Source organism: Pinus tabuliformis, chromosome J, assembly GCF_031772625.1.
Source record: "Pinus tabuliformis cultivar Carrire ecotype Pingquan chromosome J, CPIR1, whole genome shotgun sequence".
NCBI lineage: Eukaryota > Viridiplantae > Streptophyta > Pinopsida > Pinales > Pinaceae > Pinus > Pinus tabuliformis.
This window is the reverse complement of record NC_142295.1, coordinates 262,365,474-262,393,088: the sequence shown is the minus strand read 5'-3', so window position 1 is coordinate 262,393,088 and position 27,615 is coordinate 262,365,474.

The window sequence follows — 27,615 nt, the reverse complement described above, 5'->3', positions numbered from 1 at the left end:
ACAAGTTGTGTCAAAGCATCTAAAATTTATTTTAAACGGAATAATCATCACCTTTCCTATGTTGGTCTTAGGTTGAGGAAAATGGAGTCCACCAACCAAGGAGTTCCCCTTGGAGGAAATCCTAGTCCCTTCTCCTCTTAGGGAGATGTTGGTGCACCCCATATGGCCACATTGTCGCTTCTAGGATTGACAATCGGCTTGCCCGTATGGCTTTTCTCAACCTCTGTCATTCAGAACACCGCGATTCCTGAACAATCGAGTCAGCAACTAGACAATTCCAGAGTTACCCCCCAACCCTCTACTTCGTCCAATTCTTCCTCTCCTCCTTCCTCTTTGCTTGATGGGGCTGGTAAAGCCAAAAATCAAGTACCTGAGAAGAAGAAGGAAAAGAAGAAGAAGGAGCCAAAGGCGAAAAGGGGTAACCAAGCGTCGTCTAGCGAAAATCCACACACTGCACCGACCAGGCCTAAATCGCCATGTGTCATTTGCAAGGGAGACCACTTTCATAGAGATTTTCCTTGCATCCCTCGAATCTTAAGGGTCTGGTCTACTCGTTTGCACAACCCGATGTCGTCAACCTCTGATGATCATGTTGAAAATACACCGTCAACTAGTGAAAGTGAAGCCCCTGGACAAAAAGGAAAAGGCAAATTTCCTTGTAAACTGTGTGAATGTGATCACGTCGTACACCGTTGTCCCTTCTTAGACGAGGCTAAAAGAGTTTTGGACGATCATCCGGTTTCACCGTTACGACTTCCTCCTGGATATAAGAAACTCTTGCCGAGTCTGTCACTAGTTGAAAATCCGGCTGACACGCCCAGGTGGTCGGCCGAAGTATCTATCACTGAAGAAAAACCATCTGAATCCATACCAGACGAAAGTCAAAAGGTCGAGGTGGCAGTTGACCCGGTCTTGCCTTCAAAGGTTCCATCTTCAGATGATACAGTCACCGAAGAGAACAAGGATGACACCATCCAAATTCTTTTTGTAAGCACAGACTCCGATGAACATGGGGGCAATTTACCCATTCCTTTACCGCAGGAAGGAAGTTCGTCAGAGTCGTACCCGGCCGTCTATTCGGTCCCACCTCCAAGCAACCTAGTTGTTTCCTTTGACTGGAATCTACTAGGCAGACCCCGTTTACCAGCTAGTATACCATTCTGAATCATTGCTCAAATATATATAATGGTTATGGCCGGTACCATCATAGATGAAGGGGCTTCTGTGAGTATCCTTTCCTCGACTGCTTGGAAAGCACTTGGTTCGCCATCACTTTTGCCTGAGATGAGAAATCTAACAGGCTTTGACAAAGGAACTAGTCGACTGTTAGGGATCCTTCCCAATGTGCCCATAACATTGAGAGGGAAAACCATTCACATGAACGTAATGGTAGTCCAAGGACCCCTGGATTATAACCTACTCCTTGGGCGAGACTATATTTATTGCATGGGAGCCATTGTCTCATCACTCTTTAGAGTAATGTGTTTTCCACATGAAGGAAGAGTGGTCAAGTTCATAGACCAGCTTTCATTCCCCGGTTCACGCATAGCAAATAGTCATATACCATCCCTGAATGGTCTTTTCACACAAGGAATGTCTCATCAATCCCTAGTCCGTCCACCTGATGAGTGCGAGTAATTCAGGGGACATGACTGAAACCCAGGGGGCATGCACCCTGGTCTGCTTCGGCAGGAAAACTCCAGGTATAGGGTAGGTTTCCGCGAGAGATATATGACTAGTCTGACACTCTCGTCCGAAATTGGAAAAGGGGGTTGGATTGGAACAAGATTCCCTCGTCAAAGTTATGTGAGTGGAGGCGTCTGCGCCATTCACCTTTGTCTATTTCGGTAGACATCGCCGAAGAAGTGTTTTGTTTGTGGTACAAATAGAACAATCTTTGGTAACCTGAAAGAGGTAGACCTTTTTGGCAAAACAAATGTTTTGTCTACGAAATTACGGGGTAACATTGAAACTCTATGTCTCTATACCTGGGGGCATGCAAACCTTTTGGCATGCAAGCGAAGAGCGACCATTTATTTTTTAAATTTGTAGGTCCTCTAACCCTTTAAACTCGTAGGATTGGTCATTTCCTAACTTGCATAAAGAAAGGATGTGGGGCAAAGCTTCGAAATAATGTCGTTTTTATATATGAGACATTCTTATTATACGACTGGATTAATCGAGCAGTTTTAAAGCGGACTTCATGCTCGTTAAAAAATAAACATAAGCAATGAGCAAATGTTTCCCCCAGCGTTTAAGCTCATTAAAAAATGAACCAATTTCCGGTAAATAACCATCATGAATGTAGTACTTTAGCCTTTGAAGCCTTGGTCGTGTTCTCATCATCACCTCCACTTTGTATTGGCCGATCATTCACCTCCACTTGATTGTTTACCCCTTTTGAGGAACAGCTACGAAGAGTGATTCTATTAGCCATTCTTGTAACACTGCCGTGATTGGGAAATTCCAAACCTTACCTGGAATCAATTGCTACCCGAATTTATCACTCGTTCCTCAAAAAATGAGTCTCATTTAAGTTATTTTCAGTTGACTCGTAAAATATGAAAAGATTGCCGAGCCATTGGCCTCTCCAGCTTGTTAAAGTGACCGGAAGTTCTATCCCTCCTTTAGATTTTAATCTTTTTGGACCCGAGGGATTATTACACAAAAAGATCGAGTGCTTGTTTTGTTCAGCTCGTTAAAAGTACCGAAAATTCATCCCTTCTGTATTGTTTTATACTTTTTCGGACCTAAGGGATTAGATGATGAAAAGGTATTTTTGGAGTTTCCTTTACGTCCCTTTTTAGACTCTCTAAAATTGAAAAGGACTAAGTTATCTTTGTCGTTAAACTCGTTAAAACCTAATAGCGACAAACTTGTCCATAACAGACAAGAACGAGTTTCACTATCGCTAGGGTCATTAAAACATAGCAATGGGTTTGCCCAAAGGGAAAATTATAGAACAAGCATATGTTATCCTCCTCAAGCTTGACAAAAATAAAGAGGTACTGGTCAGCAATGACTGGGGAAAAATTGGGAAGAAAACTTGAAGAAACTTTGTTGGTAGCAAGTCGCTCTTGAACATGACACTTTCACTTCGCATCCAAGTTGGGTTGGGTTGTTTCATTCACCGGTCACATCAACATGGTCACATCACACCATCCACATTTGGGGTTAATGCTACCAATCCATCATGTCAGTGTCGCCGATATGTTCAAGAGAAGTCACTCAGAGAATTCACCTGTGTCTCACCCGTTGCAATACATTTACGCTCCATTCTTTCATGACCGCCACCCTGAACCTTATATCACCAGATCGTTTTCACCTCCATTAAAATCATTTGCTCCGTTCCATGTCATTGATGTGGGATTCATTAAGGCCCTCCTATGATGGATCGCTTCTTGTCGACGTCAGCTCATTATCCAAGAAGTCGATCTAGGAACACCCATTTTAGTACTTTGAAGCTTCATGCCTCAATGGCAAGTTTCTCATTTCCGGTGACAGGTTTACATCAATGGCCTTCGACCGAAAGATTTTGTGTGGTGTTCGACGCCAAGTCCATTAATCACACCACGTGAATTGTACTGCAGTACCTTGAGGATCATTATCATTATCGGTGATTCCTCTCGCGCCTGTTAACAGCTTACATCATTGGCTGGTAATCAGGCGATGTCTTTCCATGTTCGACTCCAGAACATCTGTCACATGGATCGACTTGTACTTTGAGTGAAGATCAAACGAGATTGAAGACCCCAGATCTAGTTTCATCCATCCGGGCTGCAATATATATTCAGGAAAAATAAAGACATCAAATGTATATAATTGTTGCACAGATAATCATCCAATCTAAGGGATGATGGCTCTACCAGAATCATCAGTCTACACTCAGACGATTGTCTGTCCTATGTACATGAAAATGAATTTATAAAGCTGAGCATGGGAATGCCCGCCTCAGCTAGATCATGAAAATATTATGAAGATAATGTATTGTATTGTATCTTATTACAGGTCTCCTTCTAGCTTGAAAGAACTTCTGATCCTCATGATAAAGCATTTCACCCGACATCAAAAAAGATTAACAACCTCATGCTTTAGGGGGAAATTGTTATAGACATTTTTGGGCACTGCAACCCCAAGCATAAATGTCCATAAACTAAGGGCTCCTAAGTCCCTAAAAGTGTTGTTCCAACCCCTAAAAGAATAAGGTCAACTGATTACAACTTCTCCCAGAAGTTCTCCATGAAAAACTACTTAGAAATGGTCAAAACTGGACCATTTCACCTGCTCCATAGGCAAAGCGCGTTGCATCTCACCTAAATACACACAGTAGGTGCGTTGCATTTCAAAAAGCCCTTCTATGGGGTGCGATGGGCGAGAAGGGACAAATGGCAGTATCAATCCGCGAGGTGGAGAAGCATGGAATCTTCCAGAACTTCTCCTGTGACACTTGCCTCTCTGAATTCGACCAGGGATGAGTAAGAGATCATCAATCTCCAAGTGGAAGCAAGAACTATCATAGGGAAGACACTAATCAAATCTCAAAAGTTGACTCACCTCCCTTGTAGACATCTATATATGGATCCCTCATCCCAGAGATCCAGGAGGCTAGAATTTTGCATCTTGTAAGTAATTGTTGTTGGTTTCTTGAAGCAACATCATAGTGTTGGGTGATATAAGCTTTTCATGAGGTGAAGAAGGGCTCACTTGCTGAGAGGATGATGCTGGGTCAGAACGATTAGTTGTAACTCTCTTGGCTCTTTCTTGATTATCAATAAAGCTATTCAAGTTTTCCTTCATACTCTTGTGTGATTTATGTTTTATGCATTTGTATGGTCAATTTACATCTGATCCTAGATTGTTTATGATAATAGATCTATGTTCTCGTATAGTGTTATGCTGCTTTGATTCTACAAGTACTCTGTGAAGCTGGGTATACAAGAAAGCAAGTAGCAAAGGACTATCAGAAGAGAGAGGAATCGAGCAAGGAACCAAGCGCAAGACAGAGGTTGGTCTCCTTTATTCTTCTCTCATCTATCTTTCATAAAGGAAAACGAAAGTAGTTTTACTTTGTTTTTTTCTAAGGTAGCTACCAGCCTTAGTGGGATTAGCAGTTCTGCATAGACACTTTTCCCTGTAACACTTTGGTTTTGGGTCAATGCTACCAATTCATTCAGTGTCGCTGACATGTTCAAGAGAAGTCACTCAATAAACTTCATCCTTTGCAATACTCATAAACCTTCATTTTCATGACCGTCATTCCTGAACCTTGTGTCATCAGTCAAATTCTGTGTTCAAAAGCATTACACTCGTTTCGTGTCATTGGTGGGGGATACATCAAGGCCCTCCTACGATGAGTCACTTCTTGTTGACATCAGTGCATTATCCAGGAAGTTTAACTAAAAACACCCTTCCAGTACCTTGAGGCTTGCATACATCAATGGCAAGTTTCTCGCTTCCGGCGACAAGTTCACATCACTGGCCTTTGACCAAAAGACTTTGTATGGTGTTCGACATCAAAACATATATTCACACCATACAAAATGTATTGTAGTACCTTGAGAATCATTATCATTATCAATGATCTCTCTCGTGTCTATTAACAGCTTACATCATTGGCTGGTAATCAGATGGTGTCTTCCCATGTTCGACTTCAAATCACCTTTTCACATGGTTAGACTCGTACTTGAGCGAATGATTGGACAAGATAGAAGACCCCAGATCTAGTTTCATCCATCCGAGCTGCAAATTCAGGAGATTACTAAATCACCTTTACAATGGATTTACATAGATGGTCATCCTATCATGGGTCTATATCTGTAGACGACTATCTGATTTATGTACATGTAATGAAAAGTTTGTATGCTGAGTATGGGTATGCATTCCCTCAACAATTCATGAAAAATTCAAAGATATCATGATATTATGTATTGTAATCGATGCAGGTCACTGTCCACTTCAGATCCTCCTTGACACATCATAAAGCATATCACTTAACATTATCATTTTCGACTTCATGCTTTAGGGGGAAACTATTACAGGTCTATTTGGGCACATCACTCCTGACATTTAGATCAGTGCAATTAGGGCTCATCAAACTCTAATTCAGTTGTTACATGCCCTAGACAAGTAATCTCATTGAATGCTTCCATCCATGAAATTTTCCTAGCCTAAAACCTTGCTAAAATGCCTCCTTGGGACACCAGCACAACCTTGGTCAAGGGTAACTGCGCTGCATAGTAGGTAGGCCCATACAGGCTTGCAATTGAGTGAACTTAGGCCCACTTACACCTGCGTTGGGTGAGAATGAGGGAAATTTGCATAGGGTTCTGGGAATATTCCTTGATTCTAGATCATTCTAGAAGGATCCTAGTTCTGATCTCATCCTATGAGCTCCAATTTGGATAGGCTATGGATCAATTAACCTCCTATCCTCTCATCCCTTACTCCATGGAAACTAACTCCAATTTTGGAAGGCCATTCAATGCCCAATTTATGACAAAACCACCTCCATTTCCCTATAAATTGACCACTCATGATAGTGATCAAGGGGGCAAGAATTTGAAGATTGTAGAGAAATTTTGTTGGTTTGAGATTTGAGTTCATGTCAACCAATATTATGCTGTTGTATTGGTGTGCTTTTGGTGTAACGAGGGTTGGACTGCAGCTAGATGAGTGACATAGGATCAAATTGTATTGGGTGAAACTTTTCCTTCTACATTAATAAAGTTGTTTATTTATTTTCTCATATTCTTGTTCATATCTATGATGATTATGTGTTTCAATGTTGTCAATTCCATTGGTTTATAGTAGATAGATCATGTATGCTTTGATCGTTGTTGTTTCTGTTTCTGTTTACACAGGTACCATTCAAGTGGATTCAGTTCAATTGGGAGCAACGGGAGCAATTCAAAGGAGATCAAGGAAGCGAAAGACTACAAGTAAGTTCCTTCATCTCATATATCTACTATAGGAAAAGGTTAAGCTACTTTCTTTCTGTTGTTCTAACTGTAGCTACCCACTAAGCGAAAATGTGTTTATCTGTAAATGCAAATTCCATATAACACATATCTCCTCTACACCTAAGTCTGATGCAGTGACCCACTAAGGAATTAAAAACATAAGAAGCATTTTCCTTTGTAATTTGACTCAAGAAGAAAATTTCTTTTCTATGTAGATAATTGACAAGTTATGCAGAAAACCCTTTAGTCCCTTCAAAAGCATCCACTCCCACTCTTACCAATTGACCTGAACCTATATGCCATTTTAAATTTTGAAGATCCACGATTTCACTGCTAACGGGCTCCTCCAAATGTATTATGCCCCTCTCCTTTGATATACTTGTGAATGAATCCATTCATAAATCACTATATTCTTCAAATACTTGTCAAGAATGACTTCATGCCAAATGCTCACTCCAAAAAGCACCCATCATAAAGATTTGGTCGTAAGTGCCCATCCAAACCATTCAAGTTTTTTTAGTCTCCATCCTCCATCCTGCATAAGCGTAGTAATATCCGTCAACTTAATAGTATGGATCTTTTTCTTCTCCTTTGAACCCAACCAAATGAAATTTGCTAAAAGAGAGTTTAACTTATTGATAATTCCTTTGGGAATTTTGGCAATGAGCACCCAATATACTAGTAGGTTTTGGAGGGCATCCCTTGCCAAAATTAGCCTACCACCATATGTTAGCCTCCTTAAATTCCATCTTCCCAATTTGTTTCAAATTTTTGCATCAAACGCCTCAATTTTGAAATCTAGTAATTTGAAGCCTTTAAGAAAAACCCGAAGTAGGTAAACTCTCTTTCCAAGGGCTGACATTTGAAAGAAAAAAAGTCAACAATTCCCTATAATATCTCCTCATCCACATCCAACTCAATAAATGAAAACTTTTCTCTATTGTCCAATAACCCCATCGCTCTCCCAAAAACCTCAATAATTTGAAAATAGGAGTCCCATTCTTGGAAAACCCCCCTATCGAAAAGAAACACATCATCAATGAACAATAGATGTGTCAATGAAATATTTCTTGATATTTTGATGCTTTTCCATCATAATCATTTTTTTGAGGCCTTCAATTACAATAAAAAATAGTAAGGGTAAGAGTGAACAACCTTGCCTCAACCCCTGAGAAGCCTTGACAAAAAATGATGGAATTCCATTAATGATCACAAAAAAATTCAGAGAAGTTATACATGCCATGATACAACCCACAGCTTCATATGAGAAGCATATCATGTATAACGCAATGTGAAATAAAGTATAATTAACACAATCATATGCCTTAACAAGGACTGATTTAAGGATCAGATCCTTCAAGTGTCTATCCTTTATCGAGTGGAGACACTCTTGTGAAATAGAAATTGCATTGTGGATTTGACTTTCCTTAAGAAATTTGAACTGCTCCAGGGATAAATGTTGTGACAATATTTCTCTTAATCAATATGAAATGATATTTGAGATCAACTTGTACATGAGATTGCATAATGAAATAGGGTGGAAATATTTAAAAGCAATTGATTTTGATGTTTTAGGGATTAAAGCCGCAAATGTATAATTTAATGTACCTAGAACCTTCAAAGTAGTCCTAGATTCCTCCACCATTTGTAACAAATCCTACCCCATAAGGTTGAAGAAGAAGATAAAAATTTCAATTGACCATCCATCAGGGTCAAGGCTCTTGTCCTTGGCAAAGGATTTTAAGATTCCCTCCACCTCTGATAGAGTAATCGGTCTACCAATGTCTATTAAGTCTTCATGACTAAAAATACATGGAAAAGTTTGCGCAACTTGTGTTTGTAGGTCAATATCAATAGAGTCCCTTACCTTGTATTGACCACTGAAATATCTAATGGCCTCTTGTTGAAGATCTTCCAAAGTGTGAATAAGATTACTATCTTCCCTATGAATCTCCCATATGGTACTGTCCTTCTACCTCTACGGGGCATATTTATGAAACAAATTTGTATTTTTGTCTCTAGATGAAATCCAAATAGCTCAAATTTTCAGATGCCACTCATCGTCTTAAAGTGTCAAGATGTATCTCTTTCATTTTTCAAGATCCACTACTTTCAGCTTGACATCCTCTGAGAAAATGTTTACCCTTTCTGGATCTACTAGATGTTCCATACTTCTATCTATTTCCTCAAACTCAAATAAAAGACTCTTCTTTTTTTCCTTTCCCATAAAATGACTTATTTTTTAATATTTCTTAGTTTTATGTAAATTTTTTCCATATGGCCCGAATATCCCTACTCAAGTTATTGGTTCCAACCGCCTCATACCAAATCTTCAAACTCCACCTCCTATAACCATGCATGGTTAAACTTGTAAGGGTATTTCTGATGAAAGGACTCATCCTTCCATTGAAGAAAGATTAGAAAATTATCTGAGATATTAGCAGGGATACCCAAGATCTACAACACCCAAACTTTGAAGAATATCCTCCAGCACTAGGAATCAGTCTAGATGCTTTTTCACTCCATCACTACCTGAACAATCATTTCTCCAAGTCACTTGAATAAGGAAAGGAGCTACATCCACAAGGTGGTGTTGCATGAAATAATTCTGGAAGAAAACTACATAGGGGTCCAATTGACTATGATCCCCCCAAATCTCATTAGTATACATGTTCAAATTTAGATCCCTTGTTATAAGGAGAGAATACACACTTATAAGGTTCTCCATATTTGTTTGGTTCCAGAAATCCAATCTTGCCACATATTGTCCATAACAATTGATGATATCGAGCTTATGCATTGATTCCCTAAACATACATGTTAAAAGAATACTTGCACAGGAGTTATATGCAAAAAATTAAGCCTTTAAAGGATTCCACATCCATACCAATCCCCTTGATCCAGTGACACAAATACACCAACCCATACAAAGGTGAAGAAAATAAGCACACGCTTTTTTCTCATTCACCATTGTCTCTTGAAATAGTATTACAAATGGTTTTGTCAAATTTATGAGATACTTGAGGGCATTTTTTTTTAGGCATCATCCAAACCTCTAATGTTCAATGACATAATTACCATTTGGGAATTGAACAAGAAGGAAAATATCTAAGAGCCTTGTTGTCATGAGTATGTGAAAGAGGATAAGGGGAGTTTAACATGCAAAGTACATGAATGGATACAAGAGTAAAATCATCCATAGAGAAATCATCTCTTTTCCTAGCCCTCACCTTTTTTCGAATTGTTACATTGAGAGTGGCCATAGGTGGGGGGGATTATAGGCAGGGGATTATGTGGTAGAAAAAGTAGGCAAGTGGTTTAGTGGTAACGATGGATTGAAAATATTATAAGGAGAGCAATCCTCATCCAAATGAGGAGAATGAGGATGTGATGGCTCACCCATAATAAGTGTACTTTTTAAGGGTCCCTCCTTATGAAGTTCAACATACTGACTAGACTTAGCAGGTGTTGATAATGGATGATCAGGGTAGGGTTGTAAATTGAGAGGTTGTGGCTCTCCTACAGCTCCGCTGGGTTTATCATACTCGAATCTTAGGTGGACAAGAACTATGGATATTGAGAGGTCAAAATATGATCCCAACCCTATGTTAACCAAATGCTTCCTCAAAAATACAATATGTCAAATGGTACAAAACCCACATCCCCTCTAGAAGTTGGAGACAAAATTCCTTCATTAATGTTATCCCTAGGCTATGGAATATGATGAGAAATAATTTGTGAAAAAATAAGGATCCAATGTCAGTACCTGATCTATGTTTTCTTGAAGATGAAAGAGAGCTTACCCCTTTTTCATGAACCCCCGTAGCAGGGTGTGAAGACATTTTCCTACCCTTTGACCTGTGATCCCACTTCCCACGAGAGGGGCAAGTCCTGATAATGTGTCTAGTCTTGTGGCATGCAAGGTGACAAAATAGGATCCTCCAATAGTCTATATGTTGTCTATGGTGTTTCCCTTCCCAACACAGCTCAAGCTTTGCCAAGATTCCACCCAAGAAATTTACCTCAACCAAGATCCAAGCCATCCTCTTGTCCATAACAACCAATTTTTTTTCTTCTAGATAAATAAACCTACCTATATCATCCCCAATATCCCTCAAATCCCTACGAGTCCATAACTTTATAGGAAACTTAGAAATTTTGACCCGCACCTCCTTTCTTCCTGATTTTCTAACAAAAGTTTAAATCTAACATCCCATCTCTACAAGCTCAAAAAATAGTGCCTAGAGACCCAAGGCTTCCGAAGGACCTTCTTCACATCATCCCAAGATAAGAAATGAAAATAGTACCATTGATTCATTGGCTCATCTTGGCGACATAAGAAATCACTAGTTCCCACACAAAGTCCACCCACTCCTTCATCTACTTAGTGTCTTGGTGCCCAAATTCCGAATGGCTGACAAGGGTCCTCTTGGTGAGACTAGAGACTCTATTAGACATAACGTCCCTCCCAAATAATAACTCTTGATACTCTATAACTAACTTAGCAGCCTTATTCCTTGCTCAATGAACCTGCAAGTTCTAAAGAGAGCCATGTGTCACAATGTGCTTCTTTGAATGCTCCACCACAAACTTATGAGAAGACACATCAAATTGTAAGCCACTTCTAGGAGATGGCATTTTTTTTCTATCAAAATGGATTCCCTCTTTAAGGATTCATCATCCAAAGAGGTTTCCCTCTCCAACCAATGACATGTCATGATCCAGGTGGATCTTCAGATACAATGGCATGGAAAAGCTTAGAAATCAAAGTGCTCAAAATAAAGTTGACTCAGGACCAGAGCGTAGATCTCGTCATCTTGATTCCAACAATGTGAATGGTACTTCAATCTGAGTCTGAATGATGAAGTTATCGCGAAAAGAAGGTTGCTTTGTTCCTTAAGAAAATGAGGCATTTTCCTTTAAAAATAGACTTTTAGGGAATCACATTGGAAAATGTGCAGAGGGTGGACCTTAAGACCCCTGATCAGCAATTGCCGAAATATCGGGTTGGAGGAAGGCCATATATACATATCGGCGGTATCAGAACCAGGCAGGGGCCGACTTGCGATTGCGATCGGTGATATAAAGCGATCGGCGATAAAATGATCAGCGGGATCGTTATCTGCGATCAGGACACCGGGCCGTTATGTGAGCAGTATGTCGATGCGATCAGCCAACGTTGATATCGATGATCGGCAATCAGCCGATGTCGATATTGATGATCGGAAATAAGTAGTCGGCAATCCTTGATTAACAGGATTGTTGCACTCCCGATATGCCAATTGCGATTTTAGGCTTGGACCTGATAAGAATATAAACTCGATTTAATAAATTTGAAATTCGGGTAAATTGTTTTTTTGTCGGATTTTAGTGTTTTTTCAGGGTTTTGGTATTTTATCGCTATAATGATAAAGAGGTTATTTTTAAGGGTCGGTTATGCCCACTGATCCTTCTACTCCACCGACCTCTATTTTGAACCAGACATCCCCGATTTAAGTGGCTTTTGTCCTAAATGACACATATAAAGCCCAGCGATTGGAAAAAGGACAGGGGAGTTCGAGGCAGGGAGCTTCTAGAAGGCCGATAGTGCATTTTTTCCTATTTTGGACAAGTTTTAAATGCTTTTAGCCCCTTTCAATGCCACAAATGCATTGGTGCTATCCATTTCTCCATCTGAGATCTCCATTTCACAGCCATCTTTTAGAATGGAGGTATAAGCCTCTTATATGCAGCCGATGATTGTAATTCTCTTATTTTCATGCCATTTAATATAAAGGTATCCCCATTGTTCGAGCAGGGCCCATAGACGTAGTCCGAGTTGGACAAACTCCATTATCAAGTCTTTGTGTCTTCCTTCATGTTTTTTATGCGTGTCTTCTTCTTCTGTTCTTGTGTGCACATTAAATTTTGTGTTAAGTTGCAATTTTACATGTGATTCTTTTCATACATCATAATCAAAAGCATCCTAGATCAAGTGGTATCAGAGCATGGCTTTTTAGATGTGAATTGCATGTTTGTATGCTAACAAGAAACAGGCTTCAAAGAGGCGAAGGGGAACTAGAACCTTTCAATCCAGAATCAGGTTGTGCATCTCGAAGGAGAAACATGGTAGAAGACGAGGCTCATCTTGAAGAGGAGCGTAATTTCAGAAATACCTTCTATTCAATGGCAGAGACTATCAGTCAGATGGTTTTAAGGCTGGAGAAAGCAGAAGAGAAAAACCCAAAAGGACAAGGTTTAGTACATGGGAATGGTGGAGAAGAACCCCCTCCTTCTCCTTCTGGGAGTGAAGGTTCTCCTTCCTCTCACCACCATAATCAAAGAAATTCAAAGGATGCATTTAAGAAACCCTTCTTTAAATTGGATGCTAAATTTGATCTTCCTATGTTTAATTGTGAAAGTAACACATAGAAGCTTAATAATTGGATTAGGCAGATTGAGGTCTACTGTAGGATTCAACAGATCGTGGAGGATGAGGCAAAGATCCAACTGGCCTCTCTACAGCTGAGTAGCACCACTCTCGTTTGGTGGGAGAGAAAATTGAAGAGCAGTAAGAATGTGGGTAAACTCTTTTCCTCATGGCCTGATTTTATTTTTGCGTTAAAGGAAAAATTTTATCCCTTAGGATATAAGAAAAAAGCTTTGATGAATTGGCGATATTTAAGGCAAGGCAAAGGGCAGGATGTTCAAATTTTTACAAAAGAATTTAGAAAGCAAGCACTGGATTTGAGTATTGCACTTGATACACCTGAAGTTGTAACTAAGTATATTGGCTCATTGCATAGTTATATTAGACATTCATTGTTGTTGTTTGAACCAACTACTATTGATTCAACCAGTGTAAAAGCAATTCATACTGAGAACAGGGGCAAAAATGAAAGAGATGATCAGTCTATAAAGCCATTGTTCAAACCTCCCAATGGCAAATCCAAAGTGAACTGGAAAGGGAAGGAGAAGAAAACAGCAGCAACCAAAGAAGGAGAGCAGCCTTATTGCAATCATTGCAAGAAGGAAGGCCACGATGATGATCACTGTTGGAAGCAGCACCCAGAAAAGCATCCAAAGAAGTATGGAGGAAAAGGGAAGCAAAACACAGTGGCAGCAGTGCAGAAAGACCTTGGATCGGATTCGGGAGATGAAGCATTGATCACAACAGCAGGAACAAAAGGTAGTCTTACACCTCATGTTAATTCTGAATCGCATGAAGGCACCATTTCTATAAATGAGTCCCTTTCTAATGACCAAAAAAGAATTGAACTGTTTCATATTAGAGTTGTTGTAAATCACACTAAAGTTGAAACTCTGTTTGATACTGGGTCCCAAGCAAACTTAATTGCAAAATCCCTGGTAAAGAAACTCGGCTTAGAAACAAAACCACACCCGAAACCTTACCCGCTGGGATGGATACATGATAAAGCAAAACTGAATGTAACCCAACAGTGTAAAGTCAAATTTGTGATCGCTTCTAAGCTAGTAGATGAAGTAGAAATGGATGTAATACCATTGGATATCTGTGGCATGGTGTTAGGGAGCCCACATTTGTATGATAGAAAGGCAGTGTTTTTCCATCATGAAAACAAATACCATATCACAAAATATTGGGTAGAATATATAGTAAGGGTTCATCAAAATAAAATCAATGCCAACCTTGTAAGCGTTGGACAAATGAAAAGACTGGTGAATTCCAGTAAAGGATGCATGCTTATGGTTGTAAGGAAAAAATAGGCAGAATTCACTAATGTTTTTTAGGGTTGCGATTAGGAACATAAGCAGGAATTAGCTGAGTTAATTTCTAATTATGATGAGTTGTTTCAGGAACCGAAGGGATTACCTCTGAAGAGGGAAATCCAACATGAAATCCATCAGTAGCATGATTCTCCTCTGCCAAATATTAGCATGTACAGGGTGCCGACTATTGAGATGGAAGAAATCAAGAAACAAGTGTAGGAATTGTTGGACCAAGGGGTCATTAGGCCGAGCACCTCTCTATGTGGCTCGTCGATTGTCTTAGTCCCAAAGAAAGACGGCACTTGGAGGATGTGCATCGATTACCGCGCACTAAATAAGATCACGGTGAAAAATCACTATCCCCTTCCTCGCATAGATGATTTATTGGATCAATTAAAGAATGTTGTTTATTTCACCAAGTTGGATTTGCACAGTGGCTACCACCAGGTCCGAATCGCAGAGCAGGACGTGTGGAAAACCGCCTTCAAGACCAAACAGGGGCTGTTCGAATGGATGGTGATGCCATTCGGGCTTTGCAACACTCCAACCACTTTTATGAGGGTTATGAATGATCTCTTTCAGCCTTTCATTGATGAATTTGTTCTTGTATATTTAGATGATATACTTGTCTTTAGTAAGAGCTAGGTTGAGCATGTGTGTCATTTAAAGAAAGTGCTTGATGTACTGAAAAGAGAAAAACTCTTTGTAAGATTGTCAAAGTGTGAGTTCGGGAAAACCTCTTTGGGTTACCTAGGTCATATTGTTGGCCATGGTCAGTTAAAAATTGATCCCTCTAAAGTTGAAGCAATTTTAAATTGGCCTAAGCCTACTAGTGTAACCGAGGTCCGTATATTTTTAGGTGTAGTCCAGTATTGGAGAGGATTTATTGCTAATTTCTCTATTATTGCAGCACCTTTGCACACATTGACAAGTGTGAAACAGGTCTTCCAATGGGGAGGGAGACGACAGAATTCCTTCGAAACATTGAAGGAAAAAATTAGCACCGTGCCAGTCTTAGCCTTACCCGATCTCCAACAGCTATTTGAGATCGACCGATGCCAGCGGTTATGCCATGGGAGTTGTACTGATGTAGCAAAAGAAGTCGATTTGCTACCATTCTAAGAAGTTTTCTCAAGTTGTGATAAACTATCCCACCTATGGTAAGGAGCTTTATGCCTTGGTGCAGAGTGTGAAAAAAGTGGAAAAACTACCTGATCAACAAGGAGACCATCATCCATACAGATCATTAGCCCTTGCAATACCTTCAATCACAAACCAAGTTGTAGCAATATCGTCATTCCAGGTGGATGGGCTTTCTTCAACAGTTTCATCTAGTAATAAAGTATAAGAAGGGCACTAGCAATAAGTGGCTGATATGCTATCTCGCCCTCCTATTTTTCATTTTGTTATTTTGCATAATGCTTCATTATCTTTTGAAAGTTATGCTGAACAATATGCTAATGATGATGATTTTAAGGAGGTTTATGCAAAACTAACCCATGGTTCATAGGTGTACAACTATCACTTGTAGGGGAAACTGTTGTATCACCTTGGTAAATTGTGTATTCCCACAGGGGAAAGAGTACATGTAATTCGAGAGGCCCACACCTCTCTTGTGTCTGGAAACTTTGGTGTCAAAAAGACTTTATGTCATGTACAAAGATTTTGTTTTTGGCCTCATATGGAAAACATTGTGACTTTCTATGTAAAGGGTTGTGTGATGTGTTCTGTTTCAAAGCCCTTTAATAGAAAACTTGGGCTCTACACACTACTCCATATTCCAAGTCATCCATGGGAAAGTGTGTTAATGGAATTTGTAGGAGGTTTGCCTTTGTCTAGGAAGATTCACGACTATTTGTATGTCGTCGTTGACTGTTTTAGCAAGATGTGTATTCTTATGCCTTGTAAAAATCATATTACTGCAGAGTAGACTGCTTCTCTTTTCTTTCAGCATGTTTGGGTCCACTTTGGATTACCCACATCAATTGTGTCAGATTGGGACTCTCACTTTCTCGGAGAGTTTTGGACCACCTTGTGGAGGATGATGGATACAAAATTGAAAAGAAGCATGGCATTTCATCCATAGACTGAAGGATAGACAGAGGTGGTAAATCGTACCGTGGTACACTTATTACGAGGCTATTGTGGGAAACATCCCAAGTTGTGGAATGAACACCTCCCCTATGTACGACATTCCTACAACCAAGCAGTGCATTGATCTACGCAACGTCCACCATTTGAGACATGTTTTAGTTACCTACCAAAGGACCCTTTTGATATCATATTTGGAAGGGAAGATGGCTCTAGTGGACGTAATGATAGGGAAAAATCTCAATAGTTCATTTAGAGAATCCAATTGACTCACCAAGCAGTGCAAGAGCAGTTAGAGAAAAGTCAAGCCCGTTACAAGGCTCGACATGACAAACACCGAGTCGACCATCAATTCCAAGTGGGTGACAAAGTGTGGTTCCACATTAGCAAAGACAGGATGAAGGGAGAAGGAAAGAAGTTGTGACCAATCCGGTATGGACCATTTACCATTTTGGAGAAGATTGGGAACAATGCCTTTTGTCTTGACTTGCCGGTATATATGCAGATGTACTCAGTAGTGAATGTGGAGAACCTAAAGTTGTATGAACAACCTTTGATCATGAACACTGATGAGGTGGGCACAGTTCCTATAGTTGATGATTTTGCACTAGAATAGCTCGATGAGTTTCCTGAAGACATCATCCTCGACAAAAGAATGCAGACTTCACAGTGAGGAGATGTGGAATACCTTCGAGTGGGTTTTAAGGGAATGCACCCCAGTAAGGCCAAATGGCTGGAGAAGGAAAAGGTGAGGGAATAATTCCCTCACTTGCCAATTGACTAATGAAAGCTTTTGGCGGTCCAAAAGCTCCTCAATGGGGAGGATTGATCCAGGTGGATCTTTAGATACAATGGCATGGAAAAGCTCAGAAATCAAAGTTCTCAGAATAAAGTCGACTCAGGACCAGAGCGTAGATCTCGTCATCCTGATTCCAATGGCATGAATGATACTTCAATCTGAGTCTGAATGATGAAGTTATCGCGAAAAGAATGTCACTTTGTTCCTTAAGAAAATGAGGCATTTTCCTTTAAAAATGGACTTTTAGGGAATCACATTGGAAAACATGCAGAGGGCAGACCTTAAGACCCTCGCTCAACGATTGCTGAAATATCGGGTCAGAGGAAGGCCATATATACATATCGGCGGTATCGGAACTAGGTAGGGGCCAACTTACGATTGCGATTGGCAATATAAAGCGATCGGCAATAAAACGATCAGCGAGATCATTATCGATGATGAGGACACTAGGTCATTATGTGGGTGGGGTGCTGATGCGATCGGCCGACGTCGATATCGGCAATCGGCGATTGGCAATCGACAATCCTCGATTAATAAGATTGTTGCATTCCCGATATGCCGATTGTGATCTTGGGCTTGGACCCGATAAGAATATAAGCCCGATTTAATAAATTTGAAATCTGGGTAAATGGTTTTTTGCCAGATTTTAGTGTTTTTTTGGGGTTTTTGGTATTTTATTGCTACAATGATAAAGAGGCTATTTTTAAGGGTTGGTTGTGCCCACCGATCCTTCTACTCCACCGGCCTCTATTTTGAACTAGACAACCCCGATTTAAGTGACTTTTGTCCTAAATGACACATATAAAGCCCAACGATTGGAAAAAGGATGGGGGAGAGGATTTCTCAGCATGTTGTTCGAGGCAGGGAGCTTCCAGGAGGCCGATAGTGCATTTTGTCTGTTTTGGACAAGTTTTAGATGCTTTCATCCCCTTTCGATGCCACAAATGCATTGGTGCTGCCCATTTCTCCATCTGAGATCTCCATTTCATAGCCATCTTTCAGAATGGAGGTATAAGCCTCTTGTCTGTAGCTGATGATTGTAATGCTCTTCTTTTCATGCCATTTAATATAAAAGCATCCCCATTGTTTGAGCAGGGCCCAAAGACGTAGTCCGAGTTGGACGAATTCCATTATCAAGTCTTTGTGTCTTCCTTCATGTTTTTTATGCGTGTCTTCTTCTTTTGTTCTTGTGTGCACATTAAATTCTGTGTTAAGCTGCAATTTCACATGTGATTCTTTTCATACATCTATAAGCGAAAGCATCCTAGATCATGTCATCATCAAAGATGCCACATAACCCACATGCAACACTCCCAAAATAGTACTCCACTAACATTGCCTTTAAAGATGACACCTAATGCACAACTTAAAAACATGGAAAATTTTAAATGAGATAAAAATGATGCACTCCACCTAACACCCACCACCCAAGAAGGAAATCGAGAGTATTGTAAGAAAAAACACAATAAATGAAGCACAAGCTAGTTGAATCCCCTTAATGTCCAAAAATAATTGCTCAAATTCAAAATTCTCAATCCTACCTAATTGATAACCATTATGAATGAAGGACAATAATCTATCAGGCTGAGGATTTGTATGAATCAGATCACATCCCACTCAGATAACTACTATCCTAGAACAAAAAAAACATAGTGGAGATGCTTTAATATCAAGAAAATGCAAAATAATCATATCCCTCTTAAAAAAGAGAACCACTAATACAAACAAAACCTAGTAATGAAGTGTAGAATGCCAAAGAGACATTCAATATCAACATCAAATACTTATAAAATTACCAAAAATTGATTCAAAATAAAGCTTAGTACCTGAACTCACTAAAAACACCCAGCCATCCAAACATGAAGAGGTAACAAATATAATCATCTATATCTAAACGATAACTATAAAAAACCCAACTATAGAATTTTCTAAAATCCACTAGGTGCATGTAGAAATTATGATGTAGATTTGAAACTACTCATGAAGTTTTAATAAAAATCACAAGATAAAAACCTACTCTACTGCTCTATAGACATTAATTCACAATTTAGAACAAAAATCTCAATCATGCAATAAGAAATCACACACATACAAATGGTATTTTTCTGAGGAAAGAAAACTGCTAAAAACCCCAATGCCTGCTGGCATTAATCTAATGAATATAGATGTATTACAATTTCTTTGCTCAACTGAGTACAACGTACAAGTGCATAACCTATCTCTCTACTCACTAAGAAGATCTGACCCAAGCTTAGTCAATTTCAGCCTTTGCTTAATCCCCAATTTCCTTGCACATTTCCTTGAGAAATTAGGCTCCTATTATTTAGGAATTTCTCCAAAATGGATTTTGAAATTCCTCAAGTTGATCATCAAGTTGCATGGAACACCTATACTCTCTGGAATAGTCTACAACTAATGTTACACTACCTTGGAATCTCTACCTCAACTAGGTAAATAGAATTATCTTCATGCACTAGCTATTTTGGGCCAATTGATCTGTTAATTGGATGATCACTGAGTTTGAATGAAGTCCCACTACACAACTGAACTTCCACTAGTTCCTCTAATAGTTGGAACTATTTTAACTAAAACTAACTAAGTTTTATTGCTGCAACTTTGTAATCACACATGCTTAATTGAACTCTAACTCCTCCAACTCGAATTTACTGAGTAAATTAGGTGACACAAGCCATGTCACACAAGTTAACTACATCAAAGTTGTCTACTAATGTGGAAATTTGAATTTTCTCAATTTAATCAAGGCAAATTCAAATTGATAATTTCTTGCTACATTTTTCAACACTCCCTCTCAGCAAGAAAGGGATTATCAACCACCCCTATCCTATGCCTGTGGAACTTGAACTTCACTCTTGATAAGGCCTTTGTCAAATTTTCAACATCTTGTTCCTCTGTCGAAATATACCACAACAAATTTATATGCCTCTGCACACAGTCCTGTAAATGGTGATATCGAATATCTGTATGCTTGGATCGATCGTGAAAAACAAGATTCTCAGAGAGCTTGATGCAAGTTTGATTATCATAGTGGATCACAATTGGATCCATCATTTGACCAAAAAATCCAACAAGTATCTTTCTCATCCAGATTGCCTTACATGTTGCTAGACTTGCATCCATGTATTTTGCTTATGTTGAACTGAGTGCCATGTATCTTTGCTTCTTGTTGTACAAGGAAACCATTATAGACCCGACACTAAAAATTCCACCTGATGTACTCTTTCAGTCTGATGGACTTCCCTCCCAATCTACATCTATGAATCCATACAACTTCACTCCCTCTATTCGTCGGTACCATAGTCCAAATTGGGTAGTCCCTTTGAGGTACCATAGAACATGCTTAGCTTCCTTCCGAAATAATCTGGTTGGCCTAACTATAGCTTAGCTTATATGGTTGACGACATAGGATATATTTATTCGTGTGTTCACAAGATACATCAGTGAACCCACTAATTGTTGATAAATGGTAGCATGCACTTCCTCACCCGAAGTGACATCCTCCTTCCTCTAGTTAGTTGTTAGAGGTGTCTCCATGAGTTTCCAACTATCCATGCATAATCTCTGAAGCATCTCATTTGCATACTTTCCTTGAGACACAAGTAATTCCCCATCGCCTTGCCATATTACCAACCCAAGGAAGTAATGCATGAGACCAATATCTTCCATTTCAAACTCCCTTACAAGGTCCTCCTTGCAAGATATGATCAGCTGCTCATCACCAGTTAAAATCAGATCATCAACATATAAGACAATAATAAGCAATTTACCTTCTACCAAGATATGATATAGTCTTGCATCTACTTCACTTTTGGTGAAGCCCAAACTGGTGAGATATCTATCGATCTTAGTGCACCAAGCACATGGTGCTTGTTTGAGACCGTACAACGCTCACTTGAGTCTGCACACATGAGACTCTCAATAAAATGTCTCAAAACCTTTTGGTTTCTCGGTGTACACCTCCTCCTTAATAAATCCATTAAGAAATGTTGGTTTTACATTCACGTAGTGGATCTTCCACCCCATCTATGCAGCCAAAGCAAGAATTTATCTAATGGATGATTACTTTGTTATAGGAGCAATGGTATCCTCATAGTCAATTCCCTCAACTTGAGAGTACCCCTTGGCCACAAATATGGCCTTATACTTCTCTATTCTTCTGTCTACTACCTGTTTCACCTTGAAGATCCATCTCAAACCCACAAATAATTTATCTAGTAGTCTTGGGACCACTTCCCAAACATTGTTCTTTATAATGGATTTATATTCCTCCACCATTTCATCAACCCATACAGGTTTCTCTACTGCTTCCTTGAAAGAGGATGGCTCAGTCTCTACAAGCTCAATCATTAGATCCATGTAACCAGTGTGTTAATCGGTGACCTTCTCTTCCTGCGTTGATTTGAAGGAGCACCCATATTCTCCCTCGCATCCTCCATAATTCTCTTAGCTTCCCTAGTTCTTTTCCTGCCTTTGCTGTATTTTTCTACTTGAGTGGTTGTCTCCACTTTTTGCTCCTCAATTTATGTATGCCCCAAAACTTCTTGAGGTTCCTCCTTTGGAGTTAAAATCTACTCTTCTGGTGGGATCTAAATCTCCCTCTCAAGAGACCACCACAAGACTTTCTCCTCATCAAATTTTACATCCCTTCACACAATTGTCATTCTAAGGGATGACAAGTACACACAATAGTTGTGTGGAGTTTTTGTGTAACCCACAAATACCCCTAATTTTGATATCAACTCTAGCTTCTTCCTTGATTCTTTAGAGACATGGCAATAAATAGAGGCTCCAAAAATCTTGAAGTGAAACACATCTGACTTCCTCCTCGAGAAAGTCTCCTCTAGTGTAATCATGTCAAGAATCTGATGAGGAATCTAGTTCTACAAATAGATTGTTGTGTTACATGCCTCATCCCATAAATTTAGAGGTGGGCCTTGGTCATGCAACATTGCCCTCACTGCTCCCATAATGCTGCAATTATTTCACTTAGCCACCCCATTCTGTTGTGGGTTGTGGGGTGTTGTCAACTCTCATCAAATGCCTTCTTTTGCATAGAAACTTTTGAATTCATTTGACACGTACTCACCTCCATTATCACTCCTGAGAGCCTTCACCTTCTTTTCTTATTCTTTCTCAACCAGTGCCTTGAATTCTATGAACTTGGAGAAAGTCTTATCTTTATTCTGCGTGAAGAAGATCCAACACTTCCATGAGAAGTCATCAATAAAGATGAAAAAATATTTTTGTCTAGCAGTGGAGGCTATCGAGAAAGGTCCATAGACATCAGAGTGGATCCTTTCAAGGATTGCATACGCTTTGTTGTCCCGATCATGGAATGTGGATTTTGTGTACTTCCCCAAAGTACATCCTTTGCATACATCCTACTGCTCAAGTGCTCCTTTGGGAAGGTTTGTGGTTATCCATTGCATAATTTTCAAGGCGCTATGATGCAAATGGCCAAGTCTTATGTTCCAAAGTTCATCGACATTGCAACTCTACACCTTCTCTGCCTTTGTGCTTAATGCGACATAGTCTTCTACATCTAGTTTATATAGGTTCTTGACACAAACCCCAATCTACTTCACCTATCCTATGTATATGTGTCTCAACTCTTCAAAAATTGCAACAGAGATGAGAATTTTCTTTAGGCCCAGAACAAACATGACATCCTTGAGTCTGAAGGGGGAGCCTGACTCCCTATGAAAGGTTACTGTACCAATCCTGGTGGTGTTATACCTTTTGTGGTCCCCCATCTTGATGTGAATATGCAAATATTTCTCCTCCAAGCCACTAAAAAAATATCTACATCCTTTCATGTGCAACGATGCACTTGAGTCCAAGTACCACACGCTCCCCATCATTGTGATGGCCATGCATGCAATAAGGGTAAATTCAAGCTTGAATTGTGAAGCCAAGGCTTCACCTACCGCTCCTCTTGAGGTCTTCTTGCTTTCTTTTTTGTGTGGACACTTCGTGGCATAGTGCCCAAATTCATGACAGTGGAAGCATTTAGTTTTTTACAAATCTTTCTTCTTGCCCCGTTTACTGGATTATAGTTTGGATTGAGATTTATTCCCTTTTCCAATTTTTCCTTTCCATCCAATGCAATTTTTTCTTCATCCTCGCCCTTGGATGAAGTCCCATCTCTGGTATTCAGCCTTATTTTCTCCTATACGAAATCAAACCATAAGCGCTCCCAATTCAGTAGTTTCTCCCTCCCATTCATTGAATCTTGATAACTATGTCAGCTCTTGTGAAGGCCCAGAAGAGTTAGACTTACCAAGTCTTCTTCAGGGAAACAAACACTGATCGCACCAAGTTCATCATGAAATTGTGTGAACTTTCTTAGATACTTTAGAATAGTGACATTCTTCTACATCTTGATACTTTGAAGTTTATCCTTGAGTTCCATCTTCCTGTGGTCACTATTATTCTCAAAAAATTATGTAAGTGCTTTCTGTTAGTGTCAGTCTTGCCAGCCTTCCTCCAGTGATCAATATGCTCTTACAAAGTGGTCTCAGAGTTTCCAAGTCAAATTTTGTCATTTCAGTGAGCCTTCAAGCAAAATTTGTTCACTAGGCATTAGGTCTAGGGTTTGCTTTCACTCCTTCTAAAAGTTGTCCAAATGCCAATCTATGTCACTATTCAGCTGAGTCTATCATCATTCATAGGGTTGTCATTATCATGTCAGTGTCTAATGAGTCATTTTACATCTTGTTCATGCTTCAATGGCACCTAGGCAAGGTCATTTCCCTCTCCTAGGGTTTTGAAGCCAATTTCTCTTGGACGATCAAATCATCGGCAAAACTTGTATCCTGATGTTCATACACCTTCCCCTATCCTTAAAGTACCTTATCAAACACTTCCCATCCCTTAGATCCGCCAAATTCCTCATTTTTGCACAAACCCTAGTTTCTAGCTACAACCTGGCAATTTTCTAGGTTTGGCCTGTGTTTTGCCCTTTTGGACCCCTTCCCCTCACTCAATCTCTGAGATTTCACTTTCCCCTGCTTCCTAACATCCCTCCCCACTCCCAAAAATTTCCCCAAGAATTTAGAAGCCTCTTATCCCCTTCATTTCGCTCCATTTCGACAAAATTCCTTGTTTCACACATCGGGACAAGTCGCACTCAAATGATGTTCCAGAGCAATCAAAGATGAATTTTGGAAAACTGAGAGAGATTTTTGTCCACAATATGCCAAAGAATAAAAACCTCCTTCACTTTTTGCACAGGTGTCATGGTTTTAGAGAAATGTCAAAATTACAATCGTTGGATCTAAGGAGGTTGGCCAAGGCACTAAAACGACGGAAAAGGCCCGATCCACTCCAAATTTTGGCGAAAGCCTCTTTGACTGAGCATGGTACTTTATTGGGGACTCTCGGCCCAAATTTCAAGAAATTTGGAGAAAATTTTGTCAATTGTGAATTTACTGGTTTTCTCCATTAACGGGTCTCACCCCTCGCGCGACCCTTCATCATGGCAACTCCATTTTGCAAAAACTCAGCATTTCCAGATTTTTCATGAGAAGTTGTATATGCTCATCAATGGACTTGAGATTTTATGAAGTTTTAGGCCTCCATAAAGTCAAAAAACAAGCAAAAAATGACTTTCTGCCACATTTTTGAGTTGTAGAAAGTAGTCTTGGGAGATTGCAATTTTGGAGGGGCAAATGACCACCAAATTCAGAAATTCCAGTTGGGTTGGAAAGTAGACTCATAGACCTTTCCAACAAGCCTACTCTTGCTCAATTTTGACACCTGTAAGTGCCCCAAATGTGGTCCCAAAGGCGCGCGACCCGTCAGGTAGAGGCGCGCGACCCGTCAGGCAAACTTTTCCAAATTTCACTGTACAGCTCAGAAAATCGCAGTTTGACCCTGTTTGACTTTTTGGGGTGGATTATTATGTTCTTTGATGTAATTAATGTACTTTTATGACTCTTTTACTCTTATGTACCTCTTCTAGAATATTCATTCATGAAAAAGGTGAAAATTAAATGAATGAATTGGTTTCCTAGCTTATAGAGGCAAGTTGTTTTGACTGCCTAGTTTGTAGTGCTTAGTTTAGAAGTGGTTGAAACAACTCCTAGGATAGTGAGCTCGACCCATGGAGGCAGGGAAAGAGGTTAGATGATCTATATTATGTACTTTCTTGCTCATTTTCATGGTTGGACTCTTGAGGGAGAAGCTATCATTGTATTATCCACTGTATCTCTGCAATTTTTGGCTAAGGAAGACCAGGGTTTTGCAGTCCTTTTTGGGATTCTTGTGGTTACATGTATTGATGGTGTGTTTCTCTATGTACTTGTAAGTGTGTTATGTGAATCATATCCTTTCTTTTCCTTCTGCACATTAAGCAGATGAAGTGTTAAAGTAGAATTCATGACTGTCATGCTCTGCTTTTAAGTTTGTTTAATTTCAATGTTTTCTACTGTTTAAGGAGAATTCAAAGTTATTGTTTGCTCTCCTTAGCTCCTCACCTGTCTTTCTCATCCATTCACCTCAATCTAAGGCATCAATACTGTCTCCTATCTCGCCCCAAAGAACCCCCTGCAGAAACTGTGTCCAATCCCCGCACCCAAAATTGCCATCCCCTCAATTTGCCACCAAAAACCCTAAAAACCCCAAATCAACCTTTTCGATCAGTTTACTAGCCTAAAATCAGTGTTACCCTATTGGTCATCTCATCCATTGAAGATTTCACCGAGATAGACCGGAGAGAGCCCTCTCCAGCCCCATAGGGCTAGCTACGAGGCTAAGTGGTTTGATGTTGCCTTGAGGTTTACCTTTATCAGCCTGAGGTGAAATTTCAAGCGCTAACACTTTCCACATTGTGAACAAAGTCTCTTTTCCATGGAGATTTGAGACAATGTGATCTCGTACTCCCTTCAAGATTATTCTCCTCACCTTGGCTACATATTTCTTCACTTAAGCAAGGTTTTGGGCATTAGATTCCATTGGTTTTTCAACATATTTCTTGATGTATTCTAGCAATCCATTGTCATCCAATACCACCTCCATGTGATCCTTCCATGCAACAAAACTAGAGGTGCCTTATAATGCATACTCTAGCCTTAGTCCATTGAAGGCCATCTTCTCAGCTCTGAAGAGATCTTGTTGCATTGAAATCCAAATTCGAACCTCCTGAGAAACAACTTCGAAATTCCTATTCTAATGTGAATCCTGCTTTGATACCATGTATAAATTATGATGTAGATTTACAACTGATCATGAAGTTTTAATAAAAATCATAAGACACAAACCTACTCTACTGTTCTATGGACATTAATCCATAATTTAGAACAAAAATATTAGTCATGCAATAAGAAATCACACACATGCAAGTAGTATATTTTCCCAATGAAAGAAAACTACTAAAAAACCCAATGCCTGCTTGCATTAATTTGATGAATAAAGATGTTATTGAATTGAGGCTTCTGTGATCCATAATAGTTGTAAGAATAACTTCGGCATAAATCACATGTAGAAAGACCTTTGTCGACGCGTTTCGAACCAACCAGTGTGGTTCATCGTCAGGAAAAGTTGAAGAAACAGATCCAGCTTTGCATGTTAAATAGTCTGAGCAGAGCCCCCAAAGGCTATCTTGACCAACGGCTAATTTTGACTTTGGGACCAGAGTCAAAAAGTCAAATGACTTTTTGAATCTGGTCCCAAAGTCAAAATTAGCCGTTGGTCAAGATAGCCTTTGGGGGCTCTGCTCAGACTATTTAACATGCAAAGCTGGATCTGTTTCTTCAACTTGTCCTGACGATGAACCACACTGGTTGGTTCGAAACGCGTCGACAAAGTTCTTTCTACATGTGATTTATGCCGAAGTTCTTCTTACGAAGAAAGATGTATTACAATTGATTTTCTCAACTGAGAACAACCTATAAGTGCATAACCTATCTCTCTGCTCACTGAGAAGCTCTGACCTAGAATTAATATATTTCAACCTCTGCTTGAGCCCCTATTTTCTTATGCAATTCCTTGAGAAATTAGGCCCCTATTATTTAGGAATTT